Below are 23,145 nucleotides of genomic sequence, written 5' to 3'. Positions count from 1 at the left end.
CATCTAAACTTTCTAATGATATAATTTTTATTACATATAACTAATGCTAACTTGATCAAATTTGCGACCTAGGGATACGCGCACGCCTAATAAAATGTGAGAGAGGGACTACTCTATATATACTTGACCGAGAGGCTCAATACAAACATCCACCACATTACACCAATCTCTCTCCCTCTCTATTGTTCTACAAATTCTATAGGTTTAATGGCTTGGGTTTTGATGGATATGAAGAAATTTATCTCCTTCTTTCTAACATAAAATAAAATAAAATCCGAGTGGTCCAAAATAAAAATATAAAAATATATATTAAAGTAACAATCTACAAGAAAAGGGATAAAAATGAAAAATGAATGGAAAAGGGAAAAGGAAAAGGACATAAAAATAGAAAATAACAATCATGTTTTTTTTTGTGAATCAATAACAATCATGTTTCCTCTCAAAAAAAAAACAATCACGTTTGATAGGCCGGCCTAGTAGCGTGCATTTATGTGACTGATCAGGACCAGCTTACATGTACCCCTCAAGAAAAAAAGACAAACTTACGGAGTACATGTTTCCGGCTGGATACAAGATCAGAAAAGCGAGCCAAACAAGGACCAAACAATATCTATAGCCGTGGTGTGCAAGTGAGGCAGACCTAATTAGCAAAAAAGGCCCATTGATGGAGCCTAAATGCAGTTCAATTTACTTACACGGGTACTACAGAGCCCAAGAAGCTGAAGCAGGGTCCACAAAGAAAGTCGAAACTCGTAATTGCGAAAGGCTCCTTTGATTCATAGAAATTGCATAGGAATAGCGTAGGATTTGAATCCTAAAAAAATTCTACACATGTTGTTTGATTCATATGAACATATCGTATAGGAGGTGTAGTGTAAATCCTATAGAGAAAGAAAATGAGATCATACTCATGAAAAATTTCCTTTGCTACAATTAAACACACTTCATTTTCCCATAAGATTCAAGTAGCCATGGCATTTCAATCCTACACTCTTCATATTCCTTTGATTTTTTTATCCTATAAATCAAAGGAGCCCTAAAACAGATGTACATGTCACGTTTTTGGAACAAGGGCTTTCTCCCATCTTCGCCAAATGTTTCGTCTAGAGATATAGACTAGAGCAGGATGGATAGCTCCTGCGACTCCGCGGGCGACCCCGGCAACGCGCCCCGCGCGCTCGCGGCGGCGGCCGAAACCACCGACGGTGGCGCCCTCTGCCCCCATATCCTACCCACACACCAGCCTCAGTCGCGGACCGTCCAGGGCCCTGGCTCCACCCAAGCAGCGCTTGCAGTGCGCAAAAAACCCCCCGCCACCGCGGGCTGCACCGCTCCGGCCGCCTGTGTCCACCCTCTCTCCACGGCCGCTCCGGACCTTGGCGGCGGAAACTCGGTAGGTCCCTCTACTTTGGGTGGCGCGGCCGCCGGCACCCATTGCAGGCGCCTCGTTGCCCGATCTGGTCCAGGTAAGGTGTTCCAGTCCTATGTCCTGTCGCGCTTCTCCTCGTTCATGTCCTTCTGTCCTCGATGACCTTGCCTAGCCGGCGAGATCTGGGTTACACCGCCCTTCTCTTCGCCGTGCTTCAGTTCTGCCACCGTCGGGAACATCCTGTCTTTCTTTTTTCTGCGATGCCGATGACTCCGTCGTGGCCGCCGCCATCGCCGACAACGTGTTCCACGTGGTCCTGGCGTCACGCGAGCTCGCCTCCTTCGTCCTCCGCTCCGGTGCCAAGCACTGCGAGCGTTTCCGCCTCGGGTTCCATGCCACGCTGGCAGCCGCGGTGACGTGTGCTGCTGAGCTGTCCGTGGAGGCCCCGCTTGTCTCCCCCCGCTCTCGTCGTCGTGGACGTCGCCCTAAACCCTCCTGGTCTCGCCTTCCCGCGTCGTGCGCTGGGTTCGGTGGAGAGGGTTTAATTCCTCTTCCTCGCGCCCCTTCTCCGCGTCATTTACTGCCGCCGTCCGACGTCGCGTCCACCGTCGCGTCCCCCTTCAGGGAAGACGCGTCTGCTACAACCCTACTCCGGAGCTCCGCGGCCAGCCCATGCCTCCCTCGATGCCGGCGCCGTGACTGGTGAGTCTCCAGGTTCTCCGGCCACCTGCCTGCCCACCTCGTTTAATGAGGGCTCTCCTGCCCGGCCACGCTCCTATTTGGAGGCTGCTAGAAGCCCGCCCCTGGCCTTCCCTCCCACCCCGCCCGCTCCGTTCAAAACCCTAGACCTCTCCGGCTGCTTCCGCTGTCTCTCCTCCCTGCACAAAGTTAGAGACTGCCGCGACCCCATCCGCTGTCGTGGGTGTGGCCGCTCCGGTCACCGGCTCCGCGAGTGCACCATGCCTTTCCCTCAGCCCACTTTTGTCCCCACGGTCACCACTCCCCGCCCGGCCGCCCCATCCACCACCATCCCCCGCTGTGCCACGTCGTACCCCTCCGAGCTCATGTTCCCTCTCTCGCCGTCGCCTAGCGCTCTCCGGGCGCGCTCCGCCTCTCCTACCCGTCGCATGGGCTCTCTGTTTGAGGCTGGCGAGTCCTCGCGTGCGGGCGCTGCCCCCGCGGTGGAGCGTGTGATCCACATGGTTGAGCCGCCGCTCCATGCGCGTCTGGCATCCCCTGGCCCGCCCAGAGAGGACGAGGAGGACGTTGAGTCTGACGACCTCTTTGAGCAGCCTCCGATGGAGGTTTTCATGCCTCCTGGTGACTTGGGCGCTGCGCGTCGCATGGCCGTCGTTTTCATCGACTCGCTCCCGCCTTTCGCCTCCCCGGGTGGAGCCGTGGTGGAGGCCTTGTTCGCTGAGCTGCCTGGGCTGCACGTCTCCGTCGTGGCTTCCTCCATCGGTGACCTCTACCTCAAGTTCCTCTTGGAGGAGGACATGGAGCTTGCCATCCTTCACCAGTCCTTCGTCTCTGGCGGCGCCTCCTTCCGCCTGGTGCGCGAGGAAGAAGCAGGTCGCATCCCTTGCGACATGAAGTGGGTCGCGTTGGTCCTGGCGCGCCGCATGCCGGTTGAGCATCTGAGCCATCTCAACGTGGCAGGGTTGTTCAGCTGCTTCGGGGAAACCCTTGAGGTGGACGCTGCCTCTTTGACTGGCTCTGATTGTGCTGCCGTGCGTGCGGTCGTCCGGCTCAAACAAGCCCAGTTCGTGCCCTCCGAGGTCCTGCTGACTCGCAAGCCGTGGGGCTCGCGCTTGATCACCATCCGCAAGATCCGCGTGTGGCGTGTGGAGGACTCCTTCAACAGCGACGGGGAGTATGTTCCCTTCTTCAGCCCGCCGCCGTCGCCGCTGTTTCAACGGCAACTTGGGCGGCTCCCGCTGGTCCCTGCCCCTCTCCCACCGGCCCCACCTGCTGACGACGCCTCCCGCGGTGAGCGAGCCCTGGGCGGGCTCGATGATGCTGCCTTGGCCCATGAGGCCTTGCTGGCCATCCTTGACAGCGTCGCCGGCTCGCCCCGCTGCTCCATCTCCAGCTTCCCCTCTTCCGCGTCGTCCTCCTCGTCGCTCACCATCTCTTGGGGTGACGGGATGGGGTCGGTGGAGGGCTCTGGGTCCCTTGGCTCTGGCCCACCCTTGGCTCTCACGCGGCGCCGCGGTGTGGTGATCACCGAGATCGTTGACGATCCCGTGGTCACCGCTGCCACTGCCGTCCCTGCTGTGCGCGCTCCCCCGCCCGCCGCCCTGGTGAAGAGGAGCTCCCATCTGGCTTCCAAGGAGCCCCAGATGTACGAGCCTGTCGAGGCGCGTGCTGTCAAGCTCCGCGGCCTCAAGGGCGCTCTCGGAGGGTGCACTGCCGCGCTTCAGAAGCAGGTGCTGAAGCACAAAGCCCTGGCGTCGCGGGCAAAACCCCTCCGCAAGACCGCGGTTGCCGCTCTTGCGGCCTCTGTCTGTGTGTCCTTGGTGCCTGCGGGTTCCGATGATTAGACGCCCTATCTGTTGTACCCTGTGGCGCCGCGATTGGCGGTGCGATGTGTGCTCCACCCCCCTTGTTCCTTCCCGCCTGCGTGTGCGTGCGTGTGTGCTCCTCTGTAATGTGTGCCCCCCGTTTCTCTCGTGTTGCCCCTGTAAAATCCTTGGTGCTTTCCGTTTTAATGATTAGCCGTCTTCGTGATGTTAAAATCGAGTCTTGGAACACGCAGGGCTTAGGTTGTCTTACTAAAAGGCCTCTTGTTCGTGACGTGATCTCTTCCGCCGCCCCTTCTGTGATGTGCATTCAGGAAACCAAGCTGCGTTTGTCAATAGAATCGTGGCTAACTCCTTCCTCCCTCCCCAGCTCTCTGACTTCGCCACTGTCGATGTTGTTGGAAGCTCCGGTGGCATCCTTACAGCCTGGGACCCGAAGTTTTTTTTTAGCTTAGTCTCCTCTCGTCGTGATCGCTTTTCCCTCACCACCGTTCTTCAGTCCGCCGTCACCGATCTCTCGTTTGCTGTAACTAATGTCTATGCGACCGCTGACCACTTCCTTACGCCTCTTTTCCTGACGGAGCTTGAGATCCTCGGTCCGCTGTTCTCGCTGCCCTGGCTCATCTTAGGCGATTTTAATCTCATCCGAGCCCCTTGTGACAAGAACAATGCAAACTTTGATCTTGCCCTAGCCACATCCTTCAACGACTGCATCCGCGCCCTCTCGCTGTTTGAGCTTCCGCTCCTGGATAGGTGTTTTACCTGGTCAAATAAGCGTGACTCTCCCGTCCTGGCGCGGCTCGATCGTGCCTTTTTCAACCAGGCCTGGAACGTTGCCCTACCCAACTCCTCCCTCACTTCCCTCCATAGGCCAACGTCTGATCACGTCCCCATCCTCGTCACAGCCTCCACCTACATCCCGCGCACGGCCTGCTTTCGGTTCGAAAACGCATGGCTTATCCACCCCCTCTTTCTCCCCACTACCCTTCCTGCCTGGACCAGGCCTGCTCGTGTTGCTGATGCTGCGGGCGACTTGGCTGCTCGCCTGAAATCCTTCCGCAATGCCGCCAAGGTTTGGAAATGCTCCCACCTTTTTAATCCTAAATACGAAAATAACTGCAAATTCCTCATTGACTTGTTGGATCACTTTAAAGAATTTCGCCTCCTCTCCGAGGACGAGCTCTCCCTCCGTGTGCTATGCAGGACCACGCTTGCTAGGTTGGTGCTGGAGCGGGCGGCAAGGTGGAAACAGCGCGGCAAGTTTCGCGCCGTGGTTGAGGGCGACGGAAATTCTCGCTTCTTCCATGCACGCGCCTCGCAGCGCATGCGCGCAAACTCCATCCGCTCCCTGGAGGTGGACGGCGTTGCCGTCGCCTCCCACGACGCCAAGGCCGAGGCCATGTTCTCCTTCTACAACAATTTGCTTGGGCGGCGCTCTGATGTCGCCTGGGATTTCAACTTGGATGAGCTCTACTCTGGCTGCCCCAGGATCGACGGCGCTGCTCTCGTCGCTCCCTTTTCGGCCCAAGAGGTGGAGGAGGCGGTGAACTCTATGGACCGCTCAAGCGCGGCGGGCCCTGATGGGCTTAGGCCCAGTTTCTACCGTGCGGCCTGGAGAGAAGTGAAGCCCACCATGTTGCGGCTTTTTGAAAATTTCTGCTCCCGCTCCGTCGACCTCGCCCGCATCAACAGAGCACACATTGTGCTCCTCCCCAAGACCGCCGGCGTGCTCACCCCCGGCTCCTTCCGGCCGGTCTCCTTGCAGAACTGCTCGGTCAAGGCCGTCAGCAATGCTCTTACTATCCGTCTCCAGCAGCAGATTGGCTCCATCATCGACACCGATCAGACTGGCTTCCTCGCCGGCCGAAGCATCTTCGAGAACTTCGTGTATGCGACGGAGCTGGTCCAGACTTTCTACCGTCGTCGTGCCCCCTGCATCGTCCTCAAGCTGGACTTCGCTAAAGCCTTTGACTCGGTGAGTTGGGCCAGCCTCCGCTCGGTAATGCTTGCTCGCGGGTTCCCGGAGTTGTGGTGCGATTGGATGGACATGTTGTTCACTTCCTCCCGCTCCGCCGTCCTCCTCAACGGAGTTCCTGGAAAATGGATCCGCTGCCTCCGCGGGCTGCGGCAGGGCGATCCCCTGTCCCCGTACCTCTTCCTCATCACCGCGGATGTCCTGCAACGGCTCGTCCGCCGCGACGATCTCCTTCAACACCCGCTTGTCGACGGCGCGCCCTGCCTCGTGCTCCAGTACGCCGATGATACGTTAATCATCCTGCGCGCGGACGTGGGGGCGGCTCGTCGTCTTCGCCTCCTCCTGCAACAATTCAAGCGCGCGACGGGCCTCTCCATCAACTACGGCAAGAGCACGCTCGTGCCCATGCATGTGCCCGCTCCAGTCACGCCATCGAGGACGTACTCCGATGCAAGGTGGAGGGCTTCCCCGCACGTACCTGGGGCTCCCTCTCTCGGCTGAGAAGCTCCGGCTGGCCGCCTTTGCGCCCCTCATTGCCAAAGTCGACAAGTACTTATCTGGCTGGCGGGCTTTGCTGCTGTCTTCCGGCGGTCGCGTCGTCCTCCTAAATGCCGTGCTCGACGCCCTCCCCTCCTTCTCCATGGGCGCTCTTGAGCTCCCGCCTGGCATCCTGGCTGCTCTGGACAGACTGCGTCGGGCCTTCCTCTGGTCTGGCTCTAACAAACTGTCTGGCGCTCAGTGCCTGGTGGCGTGGGACTTTGTCTGCCGCGCCAAATCGGAGGGTGGCCTGGGCGTGCGCTCTCTCGTGGACCAGAACAAGTGCCTTCTGTTGAAGCTGCTCCACCGCCTCCACTCCGCCGTCGATGAATCTTGGCCGCGTTGGGTCTGGTCGACCCTCAACGGTGCGCCTCTGGATGCGGTCAGCGGAGACGGGGTGCTCTGCGGCTCACACTGGAGCTCCCTCCTCCGGCTCCTTCCTCTTTATCGAAGCATCTCCAGAGTTGCTGTTGGCGACGGCGCCCGCACCTCCTTCTGGATGGACTCATGGCTCCCTGTCGGCCCCCTGTCGTCGGCCATGGCGGAGCTCTATGATACGTCTCTAACGTATCTATAATTTCTTATGTTCCATGCTAGTTTTATGACAATACCTACATGTTTTGCTCACACTTTATATCATTTTTATGCATTTTCCAGGACTAACCTATTAACAAGATGCCGAAGCGCCAGTTCCTGTTTTCTGCTGTTTTTGGTTTCAGAAATTCTACACAGGAAATATTCTCGGAATTGGACGAAACAAAAGCCCACGGCCCTATTTTCCACGGAGTGTTCCAGAAGTCCGAGGGAGAGACGAAGAGGAGCCACGAGGCGGCCACACCATAGGGGGGCGCGGCCCCACCTCTGGCCGCGCCGCCATATGGGGTGGGCCCCTCGGGACTCCACCGACGCTGCCCCTCCGCCTATATATTCTCCCAGGTGCGAAAACCGTAAGGGCATCAGTCATATTCCATGAAGAGTTCCGTAGCCGCCGCCATCGCGAAGACAAGTTTCGGGGGACAGAATCTCTATTCCGGTACGCGGCCGAGATGGGGAATTGCCCCCGGAGTCATCTCCATCGACACCACCGCCATCTTCATCGCCATTGCTGTCTCCCATGATGAGGAGGAAGTAGTTCTCCCCCGAGGCTAAGGGCTCTACCGGTAGCTATGTGGTTCATCTCTCTCTCCCATCGTGTGATCTTTATGTGATCATGAGCTTTGTGATGTAGTTGAATATGTAGATGTTACTCTTGTCTATTATGCACTCTAGAGGTTACTTTAATATGAACTCCGGAGTCACTCTCCACGGTGTGATGGTGACAGTGTGCGCATCGTGTGTGATTCCTTTATGACGTTGTGGAGCTTGTTTACTCCGGCTTGAGGTGTGCTTTTGTAGCCCTACACAATGAATAGTGTTTGTCATCCAACAAGAGAGTGTTTGAGAGTAGCATTTATTTATTCAATTATGTGATCATTGTTGAGAGTGTCCACTAGTGAAAGTATGATCCCTAGGCCTTGTTTCTAAGCATTGAAACTCCGTTTCCAACAAGTTCTGCTACATGTTCGCTTGCTGCCATTTTTATTTCAGATTGCAATTACTACTTATAATCATCCATATTACTTGTATTTCACTATCTCTTCGCCGAACTAGTGCACCTATACATCTGACAAGTGTATTAGGTGTGTTGGGGACACAAGAGACTTCTTGTATCTTAATTGCAGGGTTGCTTGAGAGGAATATCTTTGACCTCTACCTCCCTGAGTTCGATAAACCTTGGGTGATTCACTTAAGGGAAACTTGCTGCTGTTCTACAAACCTCTGCTCTTGGAGGCCCAACACTGTCAACAGGAATAGAAGCGTGCGTAGACATCAAGCTATTTTCTGGCGCCGTTGCCGGGGAGGTAAGGTAAAAGGTATTCACATCCTCCGACTACTAAGCTATTTCCTAGCACTGTTGCCGGTGTGTGAGTGCTCGAAGCTATTTCCTTTAGATTCTGCAATTATATCTTTTTGTTTCTTGTTTTTATTTCACTAGTTAGGCTTAATGGAAAACAACAAAAATATTAGAGATCTTTATAGTATTTATCTTGAGTTAGGACATGAGGTGTTTGAAGAGACAATTAAAAAACCTATGGAACTTTATATGCATGCTAATGGCAATGTTATTAGTATGAATGCTTTGAACACCATTGTTGCTAATGCTATGGAAAATTCTAAGCTTGGGGAAGCTGGTTTTGAGGAGCATGATATTTTTAGTCCCCCAAGCATGGAGGAGAAAATTTACTTTGATGATACTTTACCTCCTATATATGATGATTAGAATGATGACTATCATATTTTCAGTCCACCTACTATTGAGGAGAAAATTAATTATGATTACAATATGCCTCCTATATATGATGATTATGGTGATGAGAATAATAATGATAGCTATCTTATTGAATTTGCTCCCACTACAATTAATAGTAATGACTATGCTTATGTGGAGAGTAATAATTTTATGCATGTAGCTCATGATAAGAATGTTTCATGTGATAGTTATATTGTTGAGTTTGTTCATGATTCTACTGAAAATCTTTATGAGAGAGGAGAATATGGTTGTAGGGATTTTCATGTTACTAAAACACCTCTCTTTTTGCTTAAAATCTTGAAGTTGCGCTTGTCTTTTTTTCCTATGCTTATTGCATTATGCTTACATGACTTGTTTATTTAAAAGATTCCTTTTCATAGGAAGTGGGTTAGACTTAAAAGTGTTTCTTATTTGCTTTTGATGCTCTCTTTTGCTTCAACTCTTATTTCTTGCGAGAGCATCATTAAAATTACCGAGCCCATCTTAATGGCTATAAAGAAAGCACTTCTTGGGAGATAACCCATATTTTTATTTTACTACTGTTTTGTTGTGTCTTGGAAGTTGTTACTACTGTAGCAACCTCTCCTTATCATGTTTATTTCGTTTTTGTGCCAAGTAAAGTCTTTGATAGAAAGTTGATACTAGATTTGGATTTCTGCGCAGGAACAGATTTTTAGCTGTCACGAATTTGAGTTGATCTCTCTTTAGGAAACTCGTAAAATCCTGAAAAAATTCATGCGTAATCACAGATATGTACGCAACTTTCGTTCAACTGGAGCTTTTCCATCTGAGCATGTTAAGTGCCTCGAAAAAAATCGTCTTTACGGACTATTCTGTTTTGACAGATTCTGCCTTTTATTTCGCATTGCCTCTTTTACTGTGTTTGAGTGGGTTTCTTTGCTCCATTAAATTTCAGTAACCTTGGGTCATGCCCAGAAGTGTTGGGAATGATTGTGTCCTTGCTGAACATGTGAATTTTTGATTATGCACTAACCCTATAATGAGATTGCTTTGAGTTTAGTGTGAAGGAAGTTTTCAAGGATCAAGAGAGGAGGATGATATAATATGATCAAGAAGAGTGAAAAGTCTAAGCTTGGGGATGCCCCCATGGTTCATCCCTGCATATTTCGAAAAGACTCAAGCGTCTAAGCTTGGGGATGCCCAAGGCATCCCCTTCTTCATCGACAACTTATCAGGTCACCTCTAGTGAAACTATATTTTAATTCCGTCACATCTTATGTGCTTTACTTGGAGCGTCCGTGTGCTTTTATTTTCGTTTTGTTATTTTCATTCTCTGAATAAATCGGATCCTAGCATGCTTGTGTGGGAGAGAGACACGCTCCGCTTTTTCATTTGAACACTTGTGTTCTTCGTTTTACTTTAATATTCACGGCGAAAGCTGAAAGCCTCAGCATTGATTGTTATTTGGTTGGAAACAGAAAATGCTTCATGTGGTAATTGGTATATTGTCTTGAATAATTTGATACTTGGCAATTGTTTTGAGCTCTCAAGTAGATCATGTTTAAGCTCTTGCATCATGTAGTTTAAACCTATTAGTGGAGAACTACCGTAGAGCTTGTTGAAATTTGGTTTGCATGATTGGTCTCTCTAAGGTCTAGATATTTTCTGGTAAAAGTGTTTGAGCAACAAGGAAGACAATGTAGAGTCTTATAATGCTTGCAATATGTTCTTATGTAAGTTTTGCTGTACCGGTTCATACTTGTGTTTGCTTCAAACAACCTTGCTAGCCAAAGCCTTGTACTGAGAGGGAATGCTTCTCGTGCATCCAAAACCTTGAGCCAAAACCTATGCCATTTGTGTCCACCATAACAACCTACTATGTGGTATTTTGCCATTCCAAGTAAATACTTCATGTGCTACCTTTAAACAATTCAAAAGTTATTATCTCTTATTTGTGTCATTGTTTTATAGCTCATGAGGAAGTATGTGGTGTTTTATATTTCAATCTTGTTGGGCAGACTTTCACCAATGGACTAGTGGCACATCCGCTTATCCAATAATTTTGCAAAAAGAGCTGGCAACGGGGTTCCCAGCCCCAATTAATTAACCTTCATTAATAATTCTCTTCACATGTTTTGCCCTGATTTATCGTTAAGCAACTTAATTTTGCAAATAGACACTCCTCCATGGTATGTGAATTGTTGGAAGGCACCCGAGGATTCGGTTAGCCATGGCTTGTGAAAGAAAAAGGTTGGGAGGAGTGTCATCTATAAATAAAACTAAAGTACATGTGTAAACAAAAGAGAAGAGGGATGATCTACCTTGCTGGTAGAGATAACGTCCTTCATGGGAGCCGCTCTTTGAAAGTCTGTTTGACAAGGGGGTTAGAGTTCCCACTACCATTCGTTGACAACAACAAACACCTCTCAAAACTTTATTTTTATGCTCTCTTTATGATGTCAAAACTTGAAAAGCTCTAGCACATGATTTAATCCCTCGCTTCCTCTGCGAAGGGCCTTTCTTTTACTTTATGTTGAGTCAGTTTACCTACTTCTTTCTATCTTAGAAGCAAACACTTGTGTCAACTGTGTGCACTGATTCTTACATGTTTACTTATTGCACTTATTATATTACTTTGTGTTGACAAATTATCCATGAGATATACATGTTGAAAGTTGAAAGCAATTGCTGAAACTTAAATCTTCCTTTGTGTTGCTTGATGCATGCAATTGACACACGTCCGTTGGGAACCCCAAGAGGAAGGTGTGATGCGTACAGCGGCAAGTTTTCCCTCAGTAAGAAACCAAGGTTTATCGAACCAGTAGGAGCCAAGAAGCACGTTGAAGGTTGATGGCGGCGGAGTATAGTGCGGCGCAACACCAGGGATTCCGGCGCCAACGTGGAACCTGCACAACACAATCAAAGTACTTTGCCCCAACGTAACAGTGAGATTGTCAATCTCACCGGCTTGCTGTAAACAAAGGATTAAACGTATTGTGTGGAAGATGATGATTGTTTGCGAAGAACAGTAAAGAACAATTGCAGTAGATTGTATTTCAGATGTAAAGAATAGGACCGGGGTCCACAGTTCACTAGTGGTGTCTCTCCCATAAGATAAACGAGATGTTGGGTGAACAAATTACAATTGGGCAATTGACAAATAAAGAAGGCATAACAATGCACATACATATATCATGATGAGTACTATGAGATTCAATCGGGGCATTACGACAAAGTACATAGACCGCTATCCAGACATGCATCTATGCCTAAAAAGTCCACTTTCAGGTTATCATCCGAACCCCTTCCGGTATTAAGTTGTAAACAACGGACAATTGCATTAAGTATGGTGCGTAATGTAATCAACACAAATATCCTTAGACAAAGCATCGATGTTTTATCCCTAGTGGCAACAACACATCCACAACCTTAGAACTTTCTCGTCATCGTCCTGCATTTAATGGAGGCATGAACCCACTATCGAGCATAAATACTCCCTCTTGGAGTCACAAGTATCAACTTGGCCAGAGCCTCTACTAGCAACGAAGAGCATGCAAGAACATAAATAACATATATGATAGATTGATAATCAACTTGACATAGTATTCAATATTCATCGGATCCCAACAAACACAACATGAAGGATTACAAATAGATGATCTTGATCATGATAGGCAGCTCACAAGATCTAACATGATAGCACAATGAGGAGAAGACAACCATCTAGCTACTGCTATGGACCCATAGTCCAGGGGTGGACTACTCACACATCGATCCGGAGGCGATCATGGCGATGAAGAGACCTCCGGGAGATGATTCCCCTCTCCGGCAGGTGCCGGAGGCGATCTCCGATGACCCACAAGTATAGGGGATCGCAACAGTCTTCGAGGGAAGTAAAACCCAATTTATTGATTCGACACAAGGGGAGACAAAGAATACTTGAAAGCCTTAACAACGGAGTTGTCAATTCAGCTGCACCTGGAAACGAGACTTGCTCGCAAGAGTTTCTCGATAGTAACGAGTTTTATAGCGATAGCGATAGTGAAATAACAAGCAGCGAGTAACAAAGACAGCAGTGGTGATTATAGTAAACAGCAGGATTAAAATACTGTAGGCACGGGGACGGATGACGGGCGTTGCATGGATGAGAGAAACTCATGTAACAATCATAGTAGGGCATTTGCAGATAATAATAAAACGCTATCCAAGTACTAATCAATCAATAGGCATGTGCTCCAATTATAGTCGTACGTGCTCGCAATGAGAAACTTGCACAACATCTTTTGTCCTACCAGCCGGTGGCAGCCGGGCTTCAAGGGAAACTACTGGATATTAAGGTACTCCTTTTAATAGAGTACCGGAGCAAAGCATTAACACTCCGTGAACACATGTGATCCTCACATCGCTACCATTCCCTCCGGTTGTCCCGATTTCTGTCACTTCGGGGCCATTGGTTCCGGACAGCGACATGTGTATACAACTTGCGGGTAAGACCATAAACAATGAATATCATGATGAAACAATAACATGTTCAGATCTGAGATCATGGCACTCGGGCCCTAGTGACAAGCATTAAGCATAACAAGTTGCAACAATATCATAAAAGTACCATCTACGGACACTAGGCACTATGCCCTAACAATCTTATGCTATTACATGACCAATCTCATCCAATCCCTACCATCCCCTTCGGCCTACAGCGGGGTAATTACTCACACATGGATGGGGGAAACATGGCTGGTTGATGAAGAGGCGTTGGCGGTGATGGCGGCGATGATCTCCTCCAATTCCCCGTCCCGGCGGAGTGCCAGAACGGAGACTTCTGGCTCCCGAGACGGAGTTTCGCGATGTGGCGGCGTTCGGAGGGTTTCCGGCGACTCGACTTCTCCCCGTGCGTTTTTAGGTCGAGGCCGATAAATAGTCCGAAGGAGGGCGTCGGAGGCCGGCCGAGGGGGCCACACCATAGGGCCGCGCGGGCCCCCCCTAGGCCGCGCCGCCTTATGGTGTGGGGCCCTCGGGCCTCCACTTGATTTTCCCTTCTGGCTCCGTCAGTATTCTGGGAAAATAGGGCCTTTCGTCAAAATCCCGAGGTTTTTCCTGAAAGTTGGAGTTCTGCACAAAAACGAGACACCAGAACAGTTCTGCTGAAAACAGCGTTAGTCCGTGTTAGTTGCATCCAAAATACACAAATTAGAGGCAAAACAATAGCAAAAATGTTCGGGAAAGTAGATACGTTTTGGACGTATCAACTCCCCCCAAGCTTAGCTTATTGCTTGTCCTCAAGCAATTCAGTTAACAACTGAGCGATAAAAGAACTTTCACGAACACATTTGCTCATATGATGTATATATTCTCATGATATTGCTAATACTTAAGTAGTTCATAATTAGATACATGCAAATAAGATCAACTAACAGCTATGTCAATCATGAAGAGGTACCAACAATTAATAATAAGCATCATGAATCATGTATATAAGCAGGATTGCAATGTTCATAAGAGAGTATGATAAAGTGGTATCTCGCTTGCCTGTATTTGATCGGCAAAACATAAATGCCCGGGCACCTCTGGAGTTCATAGAAAGACTAGAAGCAGTGATTGTCAAAGATAAAGGCATCAAAGTTATACCACAATCAATCATATTTTGACACAAGCATATTATACTAAGAATGACAGTTGTGCTCTCAAGAAAGTGCTCAAAGAAAGGATGGAGACACAACATAAAAGTAAAAGATTGACCCTTCGCGAGAGGAAGCAGGGGATTAACATGCGCTAGAGCTTTTTATTTGTAAAGCAGGAGTACAATTATTTTGAGAGGTGTTTGTTGTTGTCAACGAGTGGTAATGGGTACACCAACTACCTTGCCAACCGGACTTCCAAGAGCGGCTCCCATGAGTTATTTGCATTTTTATGTGGCACTCCTTCCAACCTTTCTTACACAAACCATGGCTAACCGAATCCTCGGGTGCCTGCCAACAATCACATACCATGAAGGAGTGCCTCTTTAGTTTAATTTTATTATGATGATGACACTCCCCCAACCTTTGCTTACACAAGCCATGGCTAACCGAATCCTTCGGGTGCCGTCCAACAATCACAAACCATGGAGGAGTGTCTATTTAAGTTAATTAATTTGGGACTGGGAATCCCATTGCCAGCTCTTTTTGCAAGATTATTGGATAAGCGGATGTGCCACTAGTCCATATGAGCGTCCGTCAAAAGTAAATGACAAGGTTGAAAGCTAAACACCACATACTTCCTCATGAGCTATGAAACATAAACACAAATTAAGAAGCATTTTGAAGGTTTTAAAGGTAGCGCATGAGAATTTACTTGGAATGGTTTGAAATGCCATGCATAGGTATTTATGGTGGACACTCGGAATAACTTGGTTTTCATGTATTTGGAAGCACGAGCAGCGTTCCCGCTCGGTACAAGTGAAGGCTAGCAAAAGACTAAGGAGCGACAAATCAAGAGAGCAATAACCGTCATAATCATGCTTGCGGCAAAATAAATTAAGCGAGGCATAAAAGTGATACAAGAACTCTGAAGCAATGTAGATCATTGAGGCTTAATTGACTTTTGTTCAGTCATATGCATGCGTGAGCATGTGCCAAGTCGGTATAAATGAATTATTCAGAGGAGGATACCACAATGCCATACTTACTCATGAATAAAACAATGCAAGCAAACATCCATGACATGCTACTCATATTAATAAATTGGAGCTAATCATGAGAGATCATGAACTACTAGACTTTCTTAAATAACATATACCTCACATGAACCAACTAAGCATGCTCACATGGATGAGTATACGTACAAAAATGAAAACAAATAGAGTTCATACCAGCCTCTCACCACAATCAGATTGTCGTAGATCGTCATTATTGCCTTTTCACTTGTGTAGCTTGGATAATATGAAATGAAAACCACGCTCCAGCCACCGAAGACCATTGAACTCATAATGAACTTTACAAACCAAAGAAGAACAGCAAATATTTTTGGTGTTTTCGAATTTGAGAATAAGAACAAAAGGAAATAAGCAAACAAGGCAAAATCTTTTTGGGTTTTCTTATAGCAAACTAGCAATAGCAAATAAAGCGAAACAAATGCAAGAAACCAAGATAAACAAATGGTGAAGAGAAACAACAGAAATATTTTTGTTCTTTTTGTGTTTTGGGAAAGAAACAAAGTGAAAGCAAGAAATAGCAAACTAAAAGAAACACAGAAAAGCGAGATGGCAGAAATCTGCCAAAACCTGACAGCAGTACAGAAATCGATTTTTACAAAAATCTTACTTTGCTCAGCTCGAAAAGTGTTCAACTAATGAATGTTAGATAACAACCTGGGGAACATGCACAAAAATTGGCTTCGCAAAATAACGTTCTGGCTGTGTGCACGAATTTTTACGGTAACAGCCCAGAATCAGTTTTCAGGCAGCACTTCCCCAAATATCATCTTCCTCTCATTAGAAAACCACTCAAAGAGACTAAACAAGTATGTACAAGTATCCAGCAATCATAATATGCAAAGAATGAGTGATGCCGGTATACCTCCCCCCAAGCTTAGGCTTTTGGCCTAAGTGGAGTTCAACCCCATCGAGGGTCTGGGTTCCACGCCGGTGGATCATACATGGAGTAGTCGTAATAAGGTACCGATGCAGAAGAAAAACGTGGAGGCTCCTCATGCCCAATGTGTTGATGCGAAGAGCTTGCTGCATCTGACGACGAGTCGAGGTGTTCCTCGACCTCATCCGTGTTGTCTCGTGCACGATGGCTTCCTCCCTCGATGTATGCATTAACTGCACTTTCCGTGACTGACCAATCCTCCCTGGAATCAAGGTTAAACAGAGAAGGCGCAGGCAACCCCACTAATTTTTCAACTTTCTTAGTCCTTGTCCAAGATTTCTTGTAACATGTTATTCTATAAGACAGGTTCCCTAAATTAGACGAACCAGAAAGAAATTCATGCTTAATCATGGAAGCTATGTCAAGTTTCTCCATGGGGAGCGGAATATCAAGATGGTGAGGTCCCACATTATGCATAGCTAATAAACGAGAGGCGATGAGACCCCCACAAATTCCTCCCTTCTCACGGTTAATGGCAAGTCTGTTGGCTATCAAAGCTCCCAAGTTATAAGTCCTATTACCTTGTAATGCAGCAGCTAGAAAGGCTAGATCCGGGATAGTTACTTTACCTCCATTCTTTCTCGCTAGAACGCAATTGGTAATGAAATAAGCGAAGTAACGAATAGCTGGGAAATGAATACTACTGATTTTACCATCATCCTCTGAGAAGCTTCTTCCATGACAAATCATCTTGAAGAGGTCCAAGAGCTCTTGCGGCGATCCCTTTATCTTCTCGCATGATCCCCATTGCGGCACTCGATTGCCGCACAAAAATCACCGAACGGCAAGTTGACTTGTTTTATTATAAATTTTATACTTGAACCATGGGGTTAGATCGTGACCAATTGAATTTAAAATCTTGCACTACCGACATAGTCGGTTTCACATATTGGCATGGTTCCCCATCAACAAAATCATCCAATCTCGCACGAGAGATTAAATTTTGGACGTCTCGCAAGATCCCCGCACTTCTCATGAAATCCGCACACGGATAGTAAGTGGGATATACTCCTTCTTCCCGGTGAACTCTCATGACCTGTGGCACCTCCAACTCATGTTGGTTTAGTTGGTGCCTACCTCCTTCCATTTTCTGAAATTTTCAACAAACAATATAAAACTTGATTTGGTGACATATAATTGAGGGAAACTACCATAGGAACTTGCTAGAGTACTAATCATGCATCAAAACTAATTTCTACCACTTAGAACAAGCATGCAAGCTCACTAAACATGTTACCTACAGCAGCAAAATATTCAAGATATACTCAACCAAACAAAATTCTATTTGGATAATCGAAGGAGTCACATACCGGAGAGCAAATGTGCCAAATTTCAAACAGAAATCTGGGCTGAGCAAAGAGATCGAAAAATCCTGAGCTCTTGAGCAAAAACGCGAGTGAGAGAAAGTTGGTTCGAGTTTTTTCGGGAGAGAGAAGATGCTGGGAGAAAGAGATGAAGAAGTGGGGCAAGGAGGGGCCCACACCACAGGGTGGCGCGCCCCCCTCCTTGGCTGCGCCGGCCTGTGGTGTGGCACCCTGTGGTGCCCCACAGGTCATCCTCTGGTGCTCCCAGGTGCCTCGTCGAAAAATAGGACCAACGGTGTAATTTTCGCGAATTTTTGAAAACTTTGAAAAATGCACATTTCTGGGTATTAAATTTATTATTATTGGCCAGGAAAATTTTTGAAAACTCTAATCAACTAAGAAACTTTGCAAATTAAAAGTACTACAGCAACTAAAGCAAGTGGAGGAAGAAAGAGATGTTGTTTACCTCCTCTATGCATATAAAAGGTATTTGTTAACAAGGTTGATCAAGTCTTGCCACCAAATAAATTTTACATAGCATATGAAGAAATAAACCTCAAATCAATCATGTTACCTTGAATTGTATTGATATGGATCCAATCACAAGAGTTTGATATTCTTCTTTAGGCTCATATATGGGACAATCAATAGTTCCCACTTCGATAGTTCTCACATGAGAAATAGTATTAACTCCGCACGCTTTCTCAATCCTCTTGGGGAAATAGATGGTGTGTTCCTTATCATCAACATTGAAAGTAACCTTTCCTTTATTGCAATCAATAACAGCCCCTGCGGTGTTAAGAAAAGGTCTCCCAAGAATAATAGACATATTATCATCTTCGGGCATTTCCAACACAACAAAATCAGTTAATATTAAGCAGTTATTAGTAACTTGAACAGGAACATCCTCACATATACCAACAGGGATAGCAGTAGATTTATCAGCCATTTGCAAAGATATATCAGTAGGTATCAACTTATCTAAGTAAAGTCTCTTGTAAAGAGAAAAAGGCATAACACTAACACCGGCTCCCAAATCACATAGAGCGGTTTTAACATAATTATTCTTAATAGAACAAGGAATAGTAGGTATACCGGGTCGCCCAACTTCTTTGGAACTTTGCCATTGAAAGAGTAATTAGCAAGCATAGTGGAAATTTCCTCATTGGGGATTTTCCTTTTGTTAGTAACAATATCTTTCATATACTTTGAATAAGGAGGCAATTTAATAGCATCGAGTCAAAGGGATTTGCAAGAATAAAGGTTTCATCCAATCACAGAATTTATTATAGTGTTCTTCTTCCTTTGATTTTAGTTTCTTAGCAGGAAAAGGCATTTGCTTTTGCACCCAAGGTTCTCTTTCATTACCATGTTTCTCGAGCAATAAAATCTTCTTTAGTATACTTTTTATTTTTAGCATGCTTTTCAGGTTCTTTTTCAACCTCTTCTTTATCAGGAGCATCATTCTTATCATTATCTTTATCATGTTCATTACCACTTTCAGTTTCAGCATCAGAAATAGAAATACTATTAGGATCATTAGCAGGTTCAGAGGATTCTACAACATTCTTATGTTTCTTTTTCTTTTTCTTAGATGGAGCTCTAGGTTCAATGCGTTGAGAATCTTGTTCAACTCTTTTGGGATGCCCTTCAGGATATTTCCTAGCAAGTCATTTTGCACTTTAGTGAGTTGATCAATTTGAGTTTGAACCATATGAAAATGTTTAACAAGCATCTTAACATCATTGGAGGTTCTCTCCACAATATCATGCAATTGACTAATAGCTTGAGAATTTTCCATTAGATGATTCTCTACTCTCATATTAAAATTTTCTTGCTTAACAATATAATTATCAAACTCATCTAAGCATTGTGCAGGAGGTTTTGAATACGGAATATCTTCCCTAGTAAAGCGCTGAAGGGAGTTTACCTCAATCATGGATGAAGGGGGAATTATCTCACATATATCTTCTATAGGGGGTAGATTCTTCACATCTTCAGATTTAATACCGTTCTCCTTGAGAGACTTCTTGGCTTCCCTCATATCTTCATCATTCAATTTAATTAAACCCCTCTTCTTCACTATTGGCGTTGGAGTTGGTTCAGGCGTAGTCCAATCATCATAATTCCGGCCTATTTTAGCCAATAATTCTTCGACCTTCGTCCGGAGTTCTTTTCCCGAAAACACAACCAGCACAACTATCCAGGTATGCCCTAGACTCAATGGTTAGTCCACTATAAAATATATCAAGTAAACCATGCTTTTCCAAATCATGGTCGAGCGGAGCTCTAATAAGAGAGCAAAATCTCGCCAAAGCCTCAGGCAATTTCTCTCCATCTCCCTGATCAAAATTATAAACTCTCCGCAAAGCAGCATGTTGAGCACTAGCAGGAAAGTATTTCCGGAAGAAAACATTAAGCAATTCTTTTGGACTTTTAATAGAACTAGGTGGCAAACTATTATACCAAGTTTTAGCGTCATCCTTTAATGAGAATGGAAAGATTTTAGCAACAAAGTAAGTACGCTTCTTAACATCATCGAGAAAATAAGCTACTCGTAGTAGATAACTCAGTCATGTGTTCAACAACACTTTCTTTTTCAGTACCACAAAAGGGTGTTTTCTCGACAATAGATATATGAGATAGATCAAGAGAAAAATCATAATCTTTATCCTTAATGTTTATAGGAGATGTGGCAAATTTAGGATCAGGGGACAGTTTATATCTAACAGTATGTTCTGCAAGCAATTTTTTAATTTTTCCTGCATCAGTAGTAGCATGGCATTTTTCAATAAAATCATCATCAAGTTCCACATAATCTTCATCAAGATCATCACTAGAGTATTCAAGTTCAGGTGAATTAACGAGGTGTAGTAACATCAGGAGTTTCAGCATTTTCAATTTGTCTAGACCTAGCAATTGAAGCATCTAGAAAAGTTCCCAATGAACCACTATCATCAAGCACAGCAGAAATATTATCAGTATTATGAGAGTCTTCAGATTCAGCAGAAGTACCAGCATTTGAAGCATGTAGCGGTGAAACAAGTTTATCAATCACAGATGGTGAATCAAGAGCAGCAGAGGTACTCAGAGTTGTACCTTTTCTTGTAGTGGATGGTAATATGGCGACCTTAGTATCGCGAGTTTTACCCATGATGGAGAATTTGCAGCGAACAATATCAATCCAAGTGAACTTCCAAATAAAGCTATGCTCCCCGGCAACGGCGCCAGAAAATAGTCTTGATGACCCACAAGTATAGGGGATCGCAACAGTCTTCGAGGGAAGTAAAACCCAATTTATTGATTCGACACAAGGGGAGACAAAGAATACTTGAAAGCCTTAATAGCGGAGTTGTCAATTCAGCTGCACATGGAAACAGACTTGCTCGCAAGAGTTTATCGATAGTAACAGTTTTATAGCGATAGCAGTAGTGAAATAACAAGCAGCAGAGTAACAAAGACAGCAAGTGGTGATTATAGTAAACAGCAGGATTAAAATATCGTAGGCACGGGGACGGATGACGGGCGTTGCATGGATGAGAGAAACTCATGTAACAATCATAGCGGGGCATTTGCAGATAATAATAAAACGGTATCCAAGTACTAATCAATCAATAGGCATGTGCTCCAATTATAGTCGTACGTGCTCGCAATGAGAAACTTGCACAACATCTTTTGTCCTACCAGCCGGTGGCAGCCGGGCCTCAAGGGAAACTATTGGATATTAAGGTACTCCTTTTAATAGAGTACCGGAGCAAAGCATTAACACTCCGTGAACACATGTGATCCTCACATCGCTACCATTCCCTCCGGTTGTCCCGATTTCGTCACTTCGGGGCCATTGGTTCCGGACAGCGACATGTGTATACAACTTGCAGGTAAGACCATAAACAATGAATATCATGATGAAACAATAACATGTTCAGATCTGAGATCATGGCACTCGGGCCCTAGTGACAAGCATTAAGCATAACAAGTTGCAACAATATCATAAAAGTACCATCTACGGACACTAGGCACTATGCCCTAACAATCTTATGCTATTACATGACCAATCTCATCCAATCCCTACCATCCCCTTCGGCCTACAGCGGGGGAATTACTCACACATGGATGGGGGAAACATGGCTGGTTGATGAAGAGGCGTTGGCGGTGATGGCGGCGATGATCTCCTCCAATTCCCCGTCCCGGCGGAGTGCCAGAACGGAGACTTCTGGCTCCCGAGACGGAGTTTCGCGATGTGGCGGCGTTCTGGAGGGTTTCTGGCGACTTCGACTTCTCCCCGTGCGTTTTTAGGTCGAGGCCGATAAATAGTCCGAAGGAGGTCGTCGGAGGCCGACCGAGGGGGCCACACCATAGGGCCGCGCGGGCCTCCCCTAGGCCGCGCCGCCTTATGGTGTGGGGCCCTCGGGCCTCCACTTGATTTGCCCTTCTGGCTCCGTCAGTATTCTGGGAAAATAGGGCCTTTCGTCAAAATCCCGAGGTTTTTCCTGAAAGTTGGATTTCTGCACAAAAACGAGACACCGGAACAGTTCTGCCGAAAACAGCGTTAGTCCGTGTTAGTTGCATCCAAAATACACAAATTAGAGGCAAAACAATAGCAAAAGTGTTCGGGAAAGTAGATACGTTTTGGACGTATCAATCTCCCGAATCCCCTGAGATGGGATTGGCGGCGGCGGCGTCTCTGGAAGATTTTCCGTATCGTGGCTCTCGGTACTGGGGGTTTCGCGACGAAGACTTTAAGTAGGCGGAAGGGCGGAGTCGGAGGCCTGACAGGGGGGCCACACAGTAGGGCGGCGCAGATTATCATTGCATAGCATATGTTTCAACCAAGTGTCACAAAGGGGTACCTCTATGCCGCCTGTACAAAGGTCTAAGGAGAAAGCTCGCATTGGATTTCTCGCTTTTGGTTATTTTCAACTTAGACATCCATACCGGGACAACATAGACAACAGATAATGGACTCCTCTTTAATGCATAAGCATTCAACAACAATTAATATTCTCATAATAGATTGAGGATTGATTGTCCAAACTGAAACTTCCACCATGAATCATGGCTTTAGTTAGCGGCCCAATGTTCTTCTCTAACAGTATGCATACTCAAACCATTTGATCATGAAAACCGCCCTTACTTCAGACAAGACGAACATGCATAGAAACTCACATGATATTCAACAAAGGTAAAAGAGTTGATGGCGTCCCCAGAAACATGGTTACCGCTCAACAAACAACTTATTAAAGAAATAAGACACATAAGTACATATTCTTCACCACAATAGTTTTTAAGGCTATTTTTCCCATGAACTATATATTGCAAAGGCAAAGAATAGAAATTTTAAAGGTAGCACTCAAGTAATTTACTTTGGAATGGCGGAGAAATACCATGTAGTAGGTAGGTATGGTGCACACAAATGGCATGGTTATTGGCTCAAGGATTTGGATGCACGAGAAGAATTCCTCTCAATACAAGGCTAGGCTAGCAAGGTTGTTTGAA

This window comes from Lolium rigidum, chromosome 2 (assembly GCF_022539505.1).
Source record: "Lolium rigidum isolate FL_2022 chromosome 2, APGP_CSIRO_Lrig_0.1, whole genome shotgun sequence".
Classification (NCBI taxonomy): domain Eukaryota; kingdom Viridiplantae; phylum Streptophyta; class Magnoliopsida; order Poales; family Poaceae; genus Lolium; species Lolium rigidum.
Note: the sequence above shows the minus strand (reverse complement) of the source record.